Source organism: Marmota monax, unplaced genomic scaffold, assembly GCF_021218885.2.
Source record: "Marmota monax isolate L192 unplaced genomic scaffold, Marmota_monax_Labrador192_F-V1.1 WCK01_AAM20220418_F8-fsc00052, whole genome shotgun sequence".
Classification (NCBI taxonomy): domain Eukaryota; kingdom Metazoa; phylum Chordata; class Mammalia; order Rodentia; family Sciuridae; genus Marmota; species Marmota monax.
The window spans coordinates 11,920,274-11,938,432 of NW_026693473.1; the positions used below are offsets into that span (position 1 = coordinate 11,920,274).

The window sequence follows — 18,159 nt, forward strand, 5'->3', positions numbered from 1 at the left end:
CTGACCCAGGTGAAGGATGAAGGATTCTTTCTCTTGTTACTAGACCCCAGGGAGAAGAAAGCCATTCTGGTGAAAAGAGGCAACTTCCTTGAATAGTATTGTGATAAAAAGTCTAAGATGTACTAAGCACTCTACTCCTTATTTCTACTTCATGTTGGACGCACTGGGGGCGATTTCCTGGAGGTTTTTTTTTTTTCTTTTTAAAAACAATCATAAGTGGAATTACTGCACATGAATGCTATTTTGAAATAACATCATTGTTACTGTTTCATAATGCTTTATTTTTAGTTTATATTATTTGTTTTCTCTTGTGACTTTCTTATTGACAGCCATTATCTGCATTTTCTTTGCTAGATTCTAGAACGTGGTTTAATGTTTTTTCACTTAAGCAAATTAAGTGGTTGATAAGGTTTCAAGCTTTGAAATATCCTAACAATTTTCTTGATGTGAAAGAGAATGTTAAAATCAATCATAAATTATTTCACCACCAATATCAAGTTTCAGAACCCTGAATTCCAAGAAGATGCCAGTATATTAAGCAAACAGATGAAAATAAGCTCTGCCTAAATCTTTATCTGCAGCACATTCAATTGTAATTCTTAATAATGAGACAAGACAGAGGAGCTTGGGCACCTGGAACTGAAACCACATATCACCCACTTAATGATTAGTGGACATTAATTATTATTGCTTAAAGTCGGAACTGATTTAGTGTTCTTCTAGAGACTTCTGGCACAGGCTTTAATTTAAATCTTGTTATTAATTTCCAGTTGTTCCCCCCAACCTCAGGCACTGTGCTGTAAAATGTCTGTGTTATATACTACTCTGGAGTTTGAGTCTGTTCAAATCTGGGCATTTTATGGTACCCAATAACTAAAGCATAATAAAATTGTAAGTCAAAGCCCCATCATTAATGCCACTACTGTTTAAGAACCATAGAATGAAAAATCTGAAAAAGATCTTGATGTTGCAACTCTTTTAACCTTACATGAGAAAACTGAGTTACAAAGTGGTAGAACTGAGACTAGAACCTAAGCCTCTGACACCTACTACAGTGTTCTTTCTACCAACCTCTCCTGAGAGCGTTATCCATGCCAAGGTGTCATGCTTACAAACTAATATCATTCAACTGGAAGGAAGGCACATCCCTAAGTATGAGAAACTTAGTAAAAACTCACAGTTATGCATTTATTGTATGTATGTACCTGTGTGTGTATACACATGTGTGTGTATAAGCATGTGTGTGAGAAATTTCCATGGCATTCTGAGAAGGAGGTGCTTAATAAATTTCATTGCTTTCTTCAAGATTTCCAAGAGAAATTGGGACTTACTTTTAGTATCCTTCATGTATCTTATATTACTTCCTTTTATTATTACAGATATTTGAGCAAAAGAGAATATTTAAAAATAGAATTTATGGCTTAGAGCAGTTTTAGGTTCACAGTAAAATTGAGTGAAAATATAGTGATTTCCCATGTATCTCCTGCTCCTCAATGGCATTTGGATATTTTTATGGGTTATCCTCAGAAATATATCTTCATTTGTATTTATTAATGTATTTATAAAGTAGTCACACATACATGTGTTTATTAACTAGTCATATGGGAAGTGAATTATGAATTATTGTATACAGATAAGAAGTACTTGGGATTCTTCATAGTTAGGGGCAGTAAGATTGTAAATAAAACTGACAGAACAAATAAATGAACTTTTCTTAAGTTATAATGTAAACTTATGCCACAGAATATTCTTAAAGAACTATATACTGAAAAGAAAAGAATGAATCTTTGCTCTACTGCTTTTAGAAATCCTTAATTTAAATATACTAAAATTGTGTTTACCAGTAATTTGGAGTTCAAGTTTCCAACTGTGAAAATGGTATATGTATATTTTTGCAGTCTTAGAAGTACCATTTTAATAGTTAAGAGCAAAGAATTTGTTTGAATTTTGGTTGATATGTAATACATATCAGAAAAGCCATATTTCCCATCCTGGAGTTCCAGTCACTCACTTATAAAATCGGGATGGGGAGTAAGAGCAGTTTTCCCAATTGGTAGTTTTCAGTCCTCTGGGGCAAATATTTTTTAAAGGTAATATTCACCTTAAAACAATAAAGTTGGATTTGAGAATTATTTTTCCTGTAAGATTTGAAGTTTGGGAATATATGACTAAGGAACTCCCAGTTCCACCCCATGCTCCTTGCTTACATAGTGCCTGGCCCTAGGTGTTTCACTGGGTTCTCAATGAATGCTAGATAATTGGAGGGGATTAGATGGGACTCTTGGTGATTCAGTTTTTCAAGGGGTTTTTGCTTATGTCCTATTTGCATAATTCTAGCCATGATGATGGTTTTGAATATTACCCAGTTTTAGTGTTACTCTCACAGTGTACCATAAAGGACAGGAGGCATAAGAATCACAGATGCTGAAAATGATAAGACTTTGACTATTGTAATCTGAGCTGTTATAAAAGAATTCTGCCTCTCACTTAAAATAGGTGGATCTATTGGAAGGAATATAACGAAAACAATTAAAATGTAGAGTTGAGCTGAAAACCAAAGAGGAGACATCTCCAGGTGCCAGAATGAAGAGGGAATTTATATTCACAGAGATGAGCAGGAAATGATTTTGTGTGCTTCAAGGGGGAATTGTCAGATCGACATGTAGGCATCACCATTTGGATTCTAGGCCTGTCCCTCATCTGGGCACAGGATATGAAGCCTCAGGTCAGTAATAGTCAGGCGGAGACCTATATCAGAGAGATTGCTCCTCCTGAAAGAGGGTGGTCAAGAAATCTCTCCCACCTGCCAAGGAAAATGGAGTGGAGCTTGATGCTTACCTTGGGCAGTGTGTGGAAAGTGTTGCCTGTGAGGACTTGGAAACCTAAATCTGGACTACATCCTAAACTAGGTCCAATATCAACCTTTCGTTGTTGACCTGGAATTAGTGTTTGAGATGTTTCTTCTATACAGCTGGGAAAATCCATGAAGTATCACACAAGGCCAATGCAAAACTGTGATTTGGGGTTTATAGTCTGGGACAACCCCAAACCACTCCCTCTGAAGAAAATCTCAGAGACCAATAATTGAAACCAAACAAAGATATAGATACGAAGGAGAATGAAACATATGAAATCACAGAATTATACCCTGAGTTCTAGATCTTAGGCAAATCTTAATAAACATTTTAAATATTCATTAATTAAAAGAAGCTGAAATCACAAGGCAGAAACAGGACAATATGAGAAAAAGGTAGATTTTTTTTAAAAAATCTAAGAATAATTATGTAGTAATTATAATATTAGGAGAGAAAAAAAACCCCTATGTATAACATAAGAGAAAATGATTGGATTAGAAATTTAGTCAGATCAGTCAGAGTGCCTCTAAGAGATTAATATGTAGATGGAAAACACTGAATGAGAGAGTGTATAAAGAGATACTCCAACTTACACAAAGAGATCTGAAAAAGGAGGAGAGAGACAATGCCAAACCAAATACAATCAGAGATTAAGACAGAATTTGCAGAAGTCAAAAAATCATAATACCTTTTCCATCATGTGTCTTTTTTAAAAAAAAATCCACACCTGAAAATACTGTAGTAAAATCCCACCATATTAAAGAAAAAAATATTGTAAAAGCAATAAGGGAGAAAGACAGGTACATTCATTGCAGTATTGTTGTTTTCAGTAATATTTTCAGAATGTGGAGATAAAATAAGCATCATTTTGTAGTTGCACATCCAATTGGCAACTGTTAACAAGAGAGAGAGAGGGTAGGGGGAGGGAGGAAGAGAGAAAGTGTAATGGCAAATGCTAAGAAATTTTATAGACCCTCGGTATTGGCTCACCAGGTGGAGGTGAGGAGAAAAGTTACTGAAAGATGCAATGGTGATTGAAGAAAATGGGGAAAATGTTGATAAAAGTCTTGTAATGACCAAAAACATTCTTACAATGAGTCTTTCATGGGTTTGCAAAGAATATGGAAACAAAATACTAGACAGTACTAGGAGTGAGTGAGTTTCAGAGTTTTTAGGTGTTTGTATTATTTATTAGGAGCTTAGTGATAGTTGTTACACTTGGACTTGGCTAAATAAAAAATTTGTTAGATATGTAAGGGTAATCACTAATTTCCAAAGCAAGATAAGGGAAAAATTAGAGTGAGAATAAGGGAAACTGGACCAGTCTTGAAGTAACATAAGATAAAGAAATCAAGCAATGCATAACAAATAGAAAACACAAGTTAAGATAATAAAAAAATAGAAATAACTAATTCAGAAATTATGGCAAATGCAAAATGGTTGTTATGATTTGGTTGTGAGGTGTCTCCCAAAAGCTCACATGTGAGACAATATAAGAAGATTTAGAGAAGAAATGATTGGGTTATGAGAACCTTAACCCAACCAGTGAATTAATCACCTAATGGGATAAATTGAGTGGTAATTGAAGGCAGGTGGGGTGTGGCTGGAGGAGGCGGGTCATTGTGGGAGTGGCTTTGAGGTATGTATTTACATCTGGCAATTTGGCTATCTCACTCTCCTGCTGCTTTCCTATCATCATGTGAACCACTTTCTTCTACTACACTCTTCAGCCATAATTTTCAGCCTCACTTTGAGCCCCAAGGAATGCTTCTGCAACCATGAGCCCCTGAATAAACCTTTTTTCCTCTGAAATTTTTCTTTTTGGGTCTTTTAGTCACAGCAGCAAAAAAGCTGACTAAAACAGAAATTGATACCAAGAAGTGCTGTTGTTGCTGTGACTAACCTGAACATATGGTTCATAAGTTTTTGGAGCATTTTGGAATTGGTTGGAGGAGTTCTGAGATGTTTAGCAGTATAAGATAGAAATGCTTTAGCTTGTTATAAGCAGAGTTTAGTGGCTGATTGTCCTGGGTGCTCAAAAGACCAGAATGACAATAGGACCATGGACAGTGAAGAGAGGGTTCAAGAGGGTTTAGATGATAATATTGGTAATTTGACTTTTAATTTGGCAGAAGAAATTTCTAGATAGCACAGCATTCAGGAAGTGGCATGGATTGCTCGTGGCTTTTAGCCAAGTTTATCTTTATATTCATGAGCAGAAAGATTTGAAAAACTTAGACTTGAAAGGTGAGAGTAAAATTGGAGCTAAGGAAGTTGGAGTTGTTAAAGACATTACTGTCACTAAATAAATGCAAAAGACTTTGCCTAGAGACAATAAGAAAAATGGCTTGAGGGCATCTCAGGAGATGGGAAGACCCTACCCACCTCTGGCTCAAGGGAGTAAAAGTGGAAAGTCTCTTGAGAAGAGATGGGGGTGGGGGGATCCTATTGCACAAGGGGAGCTAGTAAGATTTTTCAGCCACAAGGCACTCAGAGGCTGCTGCTGCCAGGGACCCTGGAGGCTTTACTACTGCTCGAGATGGTGTTAGACCTTGGTGTCAATCACATGGTATTGGTTCTGCCGAAATGCAGGATGCTGGAGTTAGGGGGGTCATGGAGACTTCCACCAAGATTTCAAAGGAAGGCCTGGGAGGCTAGGCAAAGTGCAGCAGGGTTGAAGTCTTTGTGGGAACCCCCTGAAAGGGTGATGCATGAAGATGTGAGGAAGAAGCCAAAGCTGCAGTGGAGATCCCCCAAATTAAGAAATGACAGTACTATGGACTATCCCCTGAGGAAGGCTGCAGGAATCCAGCTCAGACAAGCTAACAGAAATGCCACTTGGGCTGCAACCAACAAGGCCACTAGGGCAGAGCTACACAAGCCCTTTGGACAGAACATCACCTTACCATATACCCCAGATGCTAAATGTGAAGCCATAGGACTTGTTTGCCCAGCTGGATTTCAGTCTTGCTTTGTTCCTATCCATTCTTTTTATGCCCCTATTTTTCTGAATGGAAATGTTTACTTGGTACTGCTATATAGTGGATACTTGTAAATTGCTTTTGAGTTTTATAAGAACTCACAATGCAAGTTTGCCCTGAGTCTCAGAGGAGACTTTGGACTTGAATTTTGAGCAATCTTGGAAATGTTGAGACTATGGGGACTCCTGGGAATAGACTAAATGTATTTTGCATTGTTAGATGATTTCGATCTTTTGGGGGATAGGGGTGGAATGTTGTGGTTTGGATATGAGGTGTCCCTCAAAAGCTCATGTGTGAGGCAATGTAAGAAGGTTTAGAGGATAGATGATTGGGTTATGAAAACCTTGACCTAATCAGTTAATTAATCACCTGATAGGACTAATTGTGGTAATTGAATGTAGGTAGGATATGTCTGGAAGAGGTTGCTTATTGGGGGAGTAGCTTTGAGGTATATATTTGTATTTGACAAGTGGATTCTCTCTCTCTCTCTCTCTCTCTCTCTCTCTCTCTCTCTCTCTCTCTCTCTCTCTCTCTCTCTCTCTCTCCTTCTGATCATCATGTGAGCCACTTCCCTCCACTATACTCTTCAGCCATAATTTTCAGCCTCATCTTGAGCTCCAAGGAATGGACCCAGCTGTCTATAGACAGAGACCTCTACAACCATGTGCCCCTGAATAAACCTTTTCTCCTCAACAATTTTCTTTTGGGGTCTCTCAGTCACAGCAGCAAAAAAGCCGATAAAAACAATGGTTATAGTCATGTATTTAGGGACTTTCAGATCAGAAGAAAAGTCAAAAATCTGAATATATAATATTAATATAATGTTGAATAAAATAAATCATCATGATATGTGTGGCATGATGCTTTTTATGTAAAAATGTATAATGTACAAAAATGTACTATGTATTTTTGGTGGATATATAGAGAGGATATAAAGGAACAAAAGATTGAGCAGGAAGGCAGCATTCCAAATTCAGAAATAAATTTAGTTTGGTCTGGTTAGGAAAGCTAAGTAGATGACTATGTTTTAATTCTTTAAAATGGTTTAAAGAAATTATGGCAATTTCTAATATTTATTAACTTAGATGTTGAGCTTAAGGATATTCGAGAGGCAATGAGACTGATGTGTGCCCTGTGGATTGTGGGGCTAGACCATCTGAGCTTACATCTCCACAGCCCTTCCATTTATGAATTGAGGGACCTTCAGGAGTTGCTTTATTTCTTTGTGCCTAAGTCTTATCATCTGTAAAATGAGATAGAGTTAAGAATATTAACCTCATAGAGTTATTGCAAAGATTCAATGAGTAAATGCTAGCGTAGAAATCAGTGAATTCCCATGTTCAAGGGAAGTTCTATGGGGAGTTATTGTTATCTCTATGCCTATTGCTAATATTTCATGCTAAAAAGAGAATTTAAAGAAATGAAACAGTTGATGAATAGATAAACTAATAATAAATCTGCAAATTATAATCAAGAAAATCTTCACCAAAACATAAATGAAAACACTGTTTTAATTTTTATGTAGCACATTAAGATTTTAGGGCCTCAATATCATAATTAAGAGAAAAGCATCTATGAACATTCTACCTAATTTGGCTTCCCATTGATGACAATAAAGATGATCCACATTCCGAATGGGCCATGTGTAGATACATATATACAAAGAGCTTTTTGTTGTCTAGAGGGGAAAAAAGAAGAAACTCTAAATTTAAGACAGCATTTTTTTTTTATAGAACGAAGTATGAGATTTTGAAACATCAAATAAAAAACTTTTTTTCTATTTTTTATTCTGTAACACTCAGATAAAATTCAAGCAAATTTTAGTGTTTATGTGTTCTCTCAATCGTATTCCTTTTAAAATTGTTTTTTAATGAAAGCATGCCTTTTCTTAATAGGGTCACATATTTTTTTTTTTTAAGAGAGAGGAGAGAGAGAGAGCGAGAGAGAGAGAATTTTTTAATATTTGTTTTTCAGTTTCAGTGGACACAACATCTTTATTTTATTTTTATGTGGTGCTGAGGATTGAACCCAGCGCCCCGCACATGCCAGTCGAGCGCGGTACCGCTTGAGCCACATCCCCAGCCCAGAGTCACATATTAATGGAAAATTCTTCTTTTTTAAATTTTTAAAAAATTTTTAGTTATAGTTGGACACAATACCTTTATTTCACTTATTTATTTTTATGTGGTGCTGAGGATCGAACCCAGGGTCTCGCTTGTGTGAGGTGAACGCTCTACCGCCGAGCCACAACCCCAGTCCGGAAAATTCTTAATTTTTAAAATAGGTTATGTGTATTAAAGACTGGAAGTCCTCCTCAGGGGAGACTCATTAGCTGTGGGTAGATTAACCACTACTGTATTGGACACTGAAGAACCCTTCTTGGAATTGGGCTGGGAGAAATGGGTTTTTGGTACATGGGTGCCTGCAATCAGAGAAGCTACCCTTGAGAGTGTTATCTTGGCCCTTTTGGCTGAAATTGACTCATTCTTTGTTCTTGGAGCTAGAGTTTATGTCACAGTCTTCATGATCAGTACACAGGTTCATGATAGGCAATGCCTCACACTTATGTTTCACCTTTTCCTGAGAACCTTCTAAAGTGCATTTGAGTTTTAGCAAACAATCTGTACTCACATCCCAATGTATTATGTACATTTGATAATGTTTTCAATTCTCGTTTGCGTTGTGTAACCTCAAGAAATAAATTAATTGTATTAATATAGTTATGTGTAGAAATAATTTTGTTGAAATTTTAAGAAATCTTTATTGATTTGCAGCAATGAAAGATACAATCTATTAAATACTTTCTCCATTTTCAGTTTGAACTAACTGAAAATGGTGTGTGCCTGTGTGTACTTTTGAGTCCTCTGGGTTTCTGGGATTCTAGACTTGTAGCCATTGCACAATTCCAATACCATTATTTTATAAATAAAATGTGAATTCTGGAGAGAAGAAACTAGTTCTTTAGATGAATAATGTTTCCTTCCTACATTGTGTTGAGAAGCACTCTGTTAAATACTGGGTTTATTTATCTATCTATCTATCTATTTATTTATTTATTGGGTGGTACTGGGGATCGAACTCAGGGCCTTGTACATGTGAATGCTAGGTAAGAATTTTACCACTGAGCTACATCCCAAGCCCTTTTAAAACATTTTGTTTTGAGGAAGGGTCTTGCTAAGTTGCTGAAGCTGGCCTCAAACTTGTGATCCTCCCGCCTCAGCTTCCCAAGTAGCTGGGATTATAGTTGTGCACCACTGCAACCAGCTGTATGGAGTATATTCTGAAGAATATAAACAACCCGGCCTCACCCTCATGGATGCAACAGTCTGGAGGGGCAAATAGATTTTTAACAATAAATAGAAATACATATCTAATTATAAATGCGGATACATGCTATGGAGGGGGAAAACAGTGTGTGCTGACAGACAATGTGAATATGAATATGGAAGCAAATTAGCCTAGGGAATGGGCAAGGCCTCTCTATGAAGTGATATTTAAGTTGTGACTTGAATTTGTTTCAGGAAGAGGGAAACACACATGCAAAGGTTCTAAGGTCTGGACAGGAAGAAGGCACATGTGCCCAGAGCTCAGTGAGCCAGGGAGAGAGTAAATTGAGATGATGATGGGCTGGTAGGCAGCAGCCAGATGGTGCTAAGCTCTCCAGGCCATGCTCAGGATTTGATGTTTCATTGTAAATGAAATGGGAAGCTATTAAAGGGCTTTAGTAGGAGAGTGGCATGAGCCAATTTGTATTATAAAATATTACCTTAGTTGTGGTGTGGTTTGGAAGGGAAGCGTGTTAAGAGTGTCAGTGAGGAGGCTGTTGGCAGAACTGAGCCTAGAGCTCTTGATGGCTGGACAAGTTTGGTGGTAGTGGGGATGGAAGGGAGACAGTAGTTGACCGGACCCCAGATGTCTGTGTGCCCATGACCCATGTGTCTCACTGTTACTCCACTGCTTGTTCTGAACTTTCCAGGGCCCTGGCTGATGGATGGTATAGTCTTGGAGTTCCAAACAGGTTTTTGCCAAAAGTATTATTATTTGGACTCACTCTGGTTGACTCTGAAAATCTTTCTTTTATTGATGGATGGCATAAAAAAGACATTTTACAGTAATAGCATTTTACTTGCAGGTGATTTGGATTTGTGGTGAATGGGGGAATTCCCCAGGTTTGCCACCTAGAGCGGATCTCTTCTGAGACACAGGACAGTTTCAGGACAGGTCCAACATCTGTGCAGCAGTTCTGATGTCAGGGAACTGTCATGCCTAGGTTCTCCCAAACAATGTATCCTGTTCACTTATTTCTGGTGCCAAAGATGTATCTGTGAAAAAGAGGCTTAAGAGTAACTGAGAAGAGTTTTCTATGCTGGGTGATGACGCTTTGGTTATAGAAGACACTTTGTGTACAAAAAGTTGTCTGCACTCACTCATTCCCTGCCTATTTTTTTTTTTTTTTTTGGTACCAGAAATCCAAAAGTCATGTTTCAAATTCCAGCTTACTGTTTGCCAATTATTCCTGATGCTTTGCTTCACAGATTTCTACTTTTTTTTGTGGACTGATTGCAGATAATGAAGAGAAATGTATCAGTATGTTAGATTTCTTCAGAAGACAATTGATAATTAGCAGTGAGAAGGTGAACAGAGAAAAGAATAAGAGTCAACCCTGGCTCTGGTACTTATTAACTCTATGATTTAGTCCCAATTCCTTAATATCTGTAAGCCTCAGTTTCCTAATATATTTTTAAAAATCCGAGTGATATACCTGTCTTAAATTATTTCCTTGAGAATGTGGAGAGATAATCCACTCAGTATTGGCTATGTGGTAGGTGCTTTGGCATTTGCTATTTTTGAATGAAACGTTGGAGAATTTGCCCCTTGCCACTGCTCCTAACCATGGGTCTTTCTCATGACATTAATTCTCTCTGACAGTTAAATCTACCAAATAAGTGTGGCCACTTTCTAGCCACATAGCACCCTCTAATGTGCACTCTTCATTCCTTAGAACAGCCTTCAGAAACAGGTCCTAGTCATTCAGACATTCTCATAAGAAGTAAATATGCATATGCATGAAGAAATGAATAGCTTCTGGATGTCATGAGGCCAGTTTGGGACAAGGCCAGGATACCTTGGGGAGGTATGAGACATGATTTTCATTTTACAGGGCACTAATAGAAAGGCCATGGTGTATATTAATGTGCTCTGACTCTGAGGGTTAACATACATGCTGCCATAATAGTATCCCCCCTTTGCCTGGTGCTTTGCTTCTTCTTCTTTTAACTGAGCTTTGAATTGTATCTCCCTGAATGGCTATTCCTGATCTAAAATCTTAAACTTCTAGGATTATCTTCACGTTTGAATTATCTTGTGGTCTGCATTATCCAGAATCTTAAGATCAGTCTTGAGTTGCCTGATCTTAAGATCAGTCTTCATTTCAGGTTTATATCTCTGGGTGATCATCTGAGAAAGGTCAAAGAGTGGTGATCCAATGAGGTTGACCAGAGTCAGATCTGCAGTAAGGCAAGCAATCATTTGGCTTCCTGGAAACGCCTGCCAGAAACTTCCTTCACGCACACCTTTCAGGGCATACTACACTTAACTAGTTCCATTAGGAACGTAATGACAGGCTTGAACTTGGGGAGGGAGAGTGTGTGTATCTTTCTATAACTGAAAGAAAACCATGCATCCTATTATCCTTTAAGTGCCTGAAGCATCAGCATCCCTGGCCATGCAAGGTTAGTTCTCTGACTGACAGCTCAGCCTGCATCCTCATTGCCACTGCCTACCCAAGGGCCTTATCATATGGAATAGTTCTCTCTGTGTGGTGCCCATGACCACAGTATTACCTGTTAAAATCCAGCCTCTGCTATTGTTCCTCAACCTGGCTTTCTGAAATACTGCCATCATCATTTCATCCCTGACTTAAAAATCTTCCAAAGTGTCTCTGAGGTCTAATGGAATGGTGTGTGAATATTGGAGGGCAAGGTCATCTTTGGCATGTAGAAAGAAGTGATTATAGTTTTTCTTGTGTTTAGTATTGATCTCATTTAAAAGTTCCTAATTTGATTCATAATAGACACATAATTTACAGAGCATTATATACACATGACATAAGTAATATACGTGTGTGTGTATGTGTGTCTGTGTGTAGGCTGTATGTTAGAAAATTTTTACAGAGAGGAACGTATAACCAAAAAAGTTTGCAGATATTGATTTAAAGGATACAACTTATTTCCTTTGCATACGGTATTAGCTTATGCAAAGGAAAGTGTTCTGTACCTTGTTATCCTCCAACCCCTGCGTGAGCCCCTTATTTCCCCACATTCTTCTGTCCAGCCATTTTCTGTACAGTCCCTGAACATGCTAAACACATGCATCCTTCTGTGCCATTGCTCCAGCTGATGCTGCTCAAAGCAAAACCTGCCTGCCTATTTTAGGCTGTTTAAAATGGTGCTTCATCTTCAGAGCCTTTCTTAACTGTTTCTTGTCTAAGAACCCACGATCCCAGGTAAAATTAGCATCTCCACTTTGTGATTCTGTGGAATTTTGTTTGTTCCTCTGTGACAGTACTTTTCATGTTCACTGCTGTAATGATTAGTTCTGTGTGTGTCTCCCTGATGGGGCCGTGGGTGCCTTCAAGGCAGGAATTGCATCTTACTCATCTTTGTACCCAGCACCTAGTGCATGTCGGAAGTCAGTAAGTGATGTTTGAGTTATTTTAAATTTTCATGAGTATATTGCAGAGAAGAATCTGGGAAGAAAGGGGTTCATGTTATAAAGAATAAAATTGGCCTGCTACAGAAATCCCGTCTCTATTGGCATTTTCCATCTTAGCTGTTTTCCTGCCTTGCATCTTCTGTCTTCCCCAGCTCAGTCAAAGAGGATTCTCTGGAAAAGATGCCTTTTCTTTCCATTTAGCTTTGAGGCAGCATGAAGGTTAAGGATTGCCTGTCTCAAGGTCACTTGATTCCTGTTGAAGGGTGAGGCAACTCGGTGTTTTGGAGACTGTGCAGTTTATGCAGGACGCTGCTGTGCTTGTCAGACTGTGTTCGGGGTGGGGCGGGGAAATGGAAGAAATGCACTAAGGCTGGAGGCATTGTATTAAAGGCTGCAAACAGCTTTTTCTTATAAATGAGAAGCTTCTGTGAAAGTCACAGGTAACAGTGGAAAGTGCTAGATATAACATATTTCTTCCTTTCCTTTAACAAGTGAATGCTCTCCATCTACCCTGTGACTGGCACTGTGTTAGGTGCTGAGATAGTGAGGAAGATTCAAAGTTTCCACCCTTGAGGCGTTCATAGTTTTTCATCTGTAGAGACAGATGTAAAAGCAAGCAGTTGTAATGAAGTATGCTGAGTCTTTACCTAACCTGTGGAAAGGGAGTCTGAAGAAGGAATGATTAATTTTATTGTAGGGAAGACTGGAGAGGGAGTCCTGGGCAGTGGAGGAAAGCAGAGGTGGTGTGTTTCAAGCAGAAGGAATATCAGAAGCCAGGATTCTAAAGTATGGGGTAGCAAACTCTCTGTGAGGGCTTGTTAGTAAATATTTTAGGCTTTTCAGGCTCTGTTGGAAGTACTCACCTCTGTTGTGGCATGAAAGCAGCTGTAGGTAGTACATGAATGAATGGGCATGGCTGTGTTCTAATAAAACTTTATTAAAAAATTATCAGCCGTAGCTGTAATTCATGGACTCCTGACCTTGGGAAAGGCATCTGGAAAAGGAATCTTTTCCAGAGAATCCTGTTTGAGCCAGGGAAGACAGAAGAAGCAAGGCAGGAAAACAGCTAAGATGTAAAACGCCAATAGAGATGGAATTTTTGTAGCAAGGAAGGAAGAATCTTTGCTGAGCCTCTGATCTGATTGTTGTTAACCCTTTCAAGTATTAGGAGTACTTTGCATCTGCTGTCCCTGTGCCTGGAATGCTCTTCTTTGACATATCTCCAGTAACTTCCTGTTCTTTATTCAGGTCTCTGTGATTCATTTTCTCAACATTCTTCACAATAGCACATTCATCTCTTAGCTTTTTTCTATTGCTTTAATGTTCAGTACTTATACTAAAATGCTATAATATATTTAATTCTTTATCTCTTGTCTTTCTGTCTTTCCTAAGAGACTATAAGTTTTGTGTTTCTTTCTCTGTTAGATTCAGTGGTGAGCTGGAGCTGATTGTGGTCTTGTGTTCTCAGCTCCAAATCCATGCTCAGTGATGTCAAATGGCAGCTTTAAATTGGCCATGATGAGAATATTTACATGGGAAGTCAGCCCCATGGACATCAGGTTTCTTCTGTTTGAGTGGGGAGCTGACTAGCACACAATTGATTGTCTCCTGTACCTCGAAGAATAACCAAAATAAAGTTTAATACCTGATACATGTCAGATTTTTTGAATAAAGTATGCCTTTAGTATGGGTTGATTGAGAAAATAGATATGCACTTACAGATTCTGAGCTGTCTTGTAATTATTAGTGTGTTGTAGGGAGGTCCGTTGCCCTTGGATAGGTAAATGCTGCTGGAATACACCAGTTTTATTTGACTGATGGGGGAACTGAAGACTGTTGACAGAATATGGCTCTCTTTAAACCATACAGCAGATCCTGCAAGGCCACAATGACACCTCTCCAGCTTTACACACTCTGTTCTATAGGGTACTCCTTTAGGTTTGTTCACTACTGTCTCCTGTGTGAATGAGGGGCCTCAGGCCTGTTTCTCTTCTACTAAAGAGCATATATTTTTATCAAATACCCATAGCTCAGTATGGTTGTAATCTTTGCACTGTGTGTAAAAGTCCAGATGATTTCTATTCTTTTTAATATTCTATTCTATTCTTTTTCATCCCGTTTTTGATTCATCTGGGGCTTCAATTTGTGGTTCATAAATGTGTTCTCATCTATATCTTTTAGCTGTGATTATTCAGAAATATATTTTCTTTATTTTTCTTTTTTATTAGTTGCTCGAGACAATACAATGATCTTGACATATCATACATTTGATTCAAATGGGGTAGTCAAATTTTGAAATCTGTAGTACTAAGAGGCCCAGAAGCCCTTAATAAGAATCATATTTAATAGCCTCTTCAATCTCAGCTCCTTTAAGTGGACAATATAAAACCTTAACAGAGAAGGGCCCATTTGTAAATCTACAGAGACTGATTAAGGAGAAAAAACAAAAACAACAACAACAAAAAAAACCAAACAAACATCAAACTACTCTACAATTCACGTTTAACATTTACAAAGAACTTTGCATTTTCAGGCTGCCTGGTAAAACATCTTTTTAATTTCCTGTCCAAAGTACAAACTGAAGGAAAAGCAAACTGCCATCTGGTTGATCCCAGAACTTTTGGGGACGTCAGGATCCAGGACCTTAGAGAGGATCTTGCATTGTCACTCAAAGTGTCTCAGCCTTTGGAGATGTGCGCGTCCTTCACAGTTGCTCTGACCCATAGGTTTTTTTACTTCTCCCCCATAGCTATCTATGGCCATTGGTAGAAAATACTCTTTTCTTTAGGCAATCTGTTCTCTCTTTGAAGACAATTTACAGAAAGTTCTTTTTTATCTGCTTCCTTGTAACTTTCACCCACTGGCCCTGGTTGTATCCCTGTAGAGTCACTCAGCAAATTGGCTTTCTGCTTGTGTAGGCTCTCCAGAATGTGGAGACAGCTCTTGCATCCCCCGAGTCCTCCCTTCTCCAGGCTGCAAATCAACTGTTCATTCAGCCATTCTTCATATGACAGTCCTTTGTACCCTCTTTGTTTGGCTCTCTTTCCTCTGGGCATGTTCCAGTTTTGCCAGTGTCCTTTTTAAAGTGACTGAACAATGCTAGAGATTGGTGAAGGCTGTAGACGCTTCAGTTAGACCTGGTTTTGCATTTATAGCTCTGGAACCTTCCTTGGGTAAGTGATATAGCTTTTCTGAATATTAGTAATCTCATCTGTAAAATGAGAAAAGAGTCCCTCACACATTCAGTTATTATGAGTAGTAAATAAAAGTTCAGTAAAATCATTAGGAGAGTGCTTGGTACAAAGAAGATGGTTTCAAAATGTGATTATTGTTAGGAAAATAAGAATGATTCATTCTTGAGCTACAGATTCCATAACAAAGTTTGCAGCATTGTTATACTATTTTCCATTTTAATTTGGAGTTTACATGGAGACACTTTTGCTCAGTTTGGGTATAAATGTTGAATTATGCTGGCCCTAGCTAAATATAATTCAATTTTAGTGTCAAATTTCCTATTATCTCTTTTCTTTATAATCCTCACATTCCAGTGACAGATGCAGGGCCAGGTGCTCCTCCTCCTCCTTCTTTGTTACCTTGTTGTCCCCATCCCTCCATCTTGTTCAAGATAAGGATTATGTTCTGCCTGTTCTTGGGAAGGAAGGGACAATGTCTAATCAGTCAGTATTAGAGAATGAGTTCTTGTGTCAGCTGGGTGACATTGGACAAGACACTTGCTCTGAGCCTCAGCTGGTTGATTGGTTTGTTTTTATCTTTGACATTGATAAGAGAAGGTGTTGGACTCCAAGCTTCTTTCCATTTCTAAACCCTGTTCTATGTTCTCTAACCTAGTACTCCTCCTGAGATGTGAGCAGGTGCCGTGGCTCTATTCAGGGTTTCTACTGTGAGCCTAGGTAACTGCTCCATGCATAACAAGTCAAGCCAGTGGGGAGGCCCAGAGAGCTCCCACAGGTGTCAGTTTCTCTGACTGGCTGTGAATTCAAACTTTCTGTTGGAATTACCATATCATCCTGAAGGGATGCAGTGTTGAACAAGAGCTCTTATTTATCCTCTACTTTCATTCTTACTCAACCTTGCTGAGGGTGAAATTCTTCTTCTTATTCCACTTCCTCTTCCTCCTTCTTTCTTCTTTCTCTTCTTCTTCTTCCTCCTCCTCCTTCTGGCTATAATTGCTATTTTAATAATCTTTTATTTTATAATGATGTTTAGTTTATAGAGAAGATAATTGTTTCCCTTATCAACATGTTAGAATGGCATATGTGTCAGTGAAGAAGCAATTTTGATACATTATGATTAACTGAGCCCATGCTTTATTCAGATTTCCTTTGTTTTTATCTAAATTTTTTTTTTTTCTGTTTTAGGATCCCATCCAGGGTACCACATTATATTTAGTTATCATGTCTCCTTAGATTCCTCTTGTCTGGTACTTTTTTCATTTTCTTCAACAACCTTGAGAATTTTGAGGAGTACAAGTCAAGAATTTAATTGGCATTTGTCTGGTGTTTTTATCAAAATTAGATAGAGGTTGTGGAGTTTTGGAGGAAGATCACAGAGGTAAAATGCCACTTTCATTCTGTCACATCAAGGGTACATACAGTCAGCATGGTTTATGACTACTAAAGTTAACCTTGATTACCGGGTTGAAGTAGTGTTTTTCTGTCAGGTTTCCCCACTGTAAAGTTACCCCCCGCCTTCCCATTCTATACTGTACCCTTTGGAAGGAAGCCATCATGGGGAGCCTAAGGAAGTTTCTTATTCATGTCACAGTCCAAGGTGTTTCTGATAGCTATTGTCTTTTCTCCATACCAGTTATTCAGGGACCCAGCATTCTTCCATTCTTTTGCTCTGACATCCCTAAGGGCTTTGTCATCTTAATCCAGCCAGAGTTAAGGAAAAGAGAATGTGGAGGAGAATGTTTGCTTTTAAAAGTCTTGGCCTGAAAATGGCACACATCACTTCCACTTACATTCCATATGACACTTATTCATCTGCCAAACCTAATTGCAAGGGAGGCTAGGACATATGGTCTAGCTGGCTGCCCAGGAAAAAGAGGAAATGGATTTGAGTGGAATGCTAGCAGTATGTGCCACCCCACTTTACAGAAGAAAAGGTAACAAACCAGCCTCTAGTAATATAGCCATCAATATATGGCTTTATAAAAAAATATGCAATAGAAGAAAATAATGTTAGAATCAAGGAAAGTCATTTAAATTGAAAAAAAAAACTAGCACAATCAAAAACTTATTCCATTGACTGTATTTAATGAATTTCACTGTTGATCTGTGAACACTGGTTAAGAACAGATACTTTCATGTCAACATTTGAATACTTCTGCCTTATATTCTACCTGTTGTAGACTCTGCATTGTTCTCAGAGTCTGCTCTGTCTTCCTGTCTTGAATGCCTCCCTCCCCCGACCCCAGGAAAAGCCAACTCATTCCTTAATTCCTCAAGTGACAGATGTGGTATCTTAGCTTAAGTCCCTGCTCCTAAGGACTATCAGGACACTCTGCTTCCCTCTCTCATCTAGCATCAGTCCCATGCTAGTACTACTGTGTTAACTATGTTTTGTTCTTTTGACTGAGTGCTCCC

General features: G+C 38.3%; 1 protein-coding gene across 4 annotated transcripts in view; it reads left to right on the plus strand.

Annotated features, from left to right (window-relative positions):
* Positions 1–18,159, plus strand: part of Fgf12 (fibroblast growth factor 12) — a 513,569-nt gene that overhangs the window by 304,473 nt on the left and 190,937 nt on the right. The window lies entirely within an intron of this gene.